We start from the raw sequence: 1605 nt of genomic DNA on the forward strand, positions 1-1605 counted from the left end.
AAGTGGCATGACAGAAAGCTGTCATCTAGAATCTTTGAACCAGGACAGAAGGTTCTGTTGTTTAACTCTAGACTCAGGCTATTCCCCGGGAAACTGAAATCCCAGTGGAGAGGACCATATGTGATTACAAGTGTATCACCATATGGTTATGTGGAACTTCAAGATATTGATTCAGATAAGAGGTTCATTGTTAATGGACAGAGAATCAAGCACTATCTTGAAGGCAATGTTGAGCAAGAGTGCTCAAGGCTGAAGCTAGACTAAAAGCTCAGCAAGGTCCAGCTAAAGACAATAAAGAAGCGCTTGCTGGGAGGCAATCCAGCCATGGGGCATCACTTCCTCTAAGCATTTTGCCCTATTCTTGATTTTATTTGTTTATATAAAGTTCATTGATCCTAAGGTAAAGAGTCAATTGTATAAGTTCACAGAGTTACAGAAGGATTCTGCACACAAAACAGAGAAAAAGAGCTCACTGGCAAGAAAACGCCAGTAAAAGTCTGTTTTGGGCGTTCAACGCCCAACAGAAGCATCCACTGGGCGTTGAACGCCAGTAAGGATAGCCATCTGGGCGTTGAACGCCAGAAGGAAGCTCCTTCTGGGCGTTTAACGCCAGATTTACAGCGTTCTGGGCGTTCAGAAAAATGCCCAATAACAAAGGACTTCCTGGCATTCAACGCCAGAAAGAAGCAGCAGCTGGGCGTTGAACGCCCAGGAGAAGTAGCATTTGGGCGTTGAACGCCCAAAACATGTAGCGTTTGGGCGTTCAAACGCCAGGATGGTGGGGAGGAGGTAAATTCATTTTTTCTTCATATTTTTCATTTTAATTTTGATTTCCATGTTTTCAATCCATAAATTTTTGCATAAACATGTTAAGAACCCTGATTTCTAAAATCCCTAATTTCTAAAAATCCTACTTTAAAAATATCAAATGTATCTTAATCCATAAGCACAAACCCTCTTTTTCAATCCAATTCAACTCTTTTTCAAATTTTCAAAACAAATCTATCTTTTCACTCTAAAATCTTTTCAACTAATATCTTTTTCAAATCTCCACATTATCTTTTTCAAAAATCTTTCATATCTTTTTAATTTTAAATTATATCTCTTCTTATCATACTTAAACTTTTTAAATCATATCTTCTATCTTATCTTTCTCCCTATTTTCGAAACCCACCCCCCTCTCCCTTTAAATATGGGTTCGGCCACCCTCCTTTTCCATCCACAATTGCACCTAGCTCTCCTTCTCTCCCTCTCCTTTCTTTTCTTTTGCTTGAGGACAAGCAAACCTCTAAGTTTGGTGTGCTTATCCGTGATCACTAAGATCATGGCTCCTAAAGGAAAACAACCAACTCCAAGAGGCAAGAAAGAGAGTGTTCCAAAACCACTTTGGAATCAAGGGAAGTTCTTAACTAAAGAACATTCAGACCATTATTAAAAAATAATGGGTCTAAGATCAGTGATCCCGGAAGTTAGATTCGATCTGAAAGAAGATGAATATCCGGAGATCCAGGAGCAAATTCGAATCAGGAACTGGGAGATCCTAGCTAATCCTGAAACGAAAGTGGGAAGGAATATGGTCCAGGAGTTCTATGCTAATATGTGGCA

Source organism: Arachis ipaensis, chromosome B9 (genome assembly GCF_059453495.1).
Source record: "Arachis ipaensis isolate K30076 ecotype BB chromosome B9, ASM5945349v1, whole genome shotgun sequence".
NCBI lineage: Eukaryota > Viridiplantae > Streptophyta > Magnoliopsida > Fabales > Fabaceae > Arachis > Arachis ipaensis.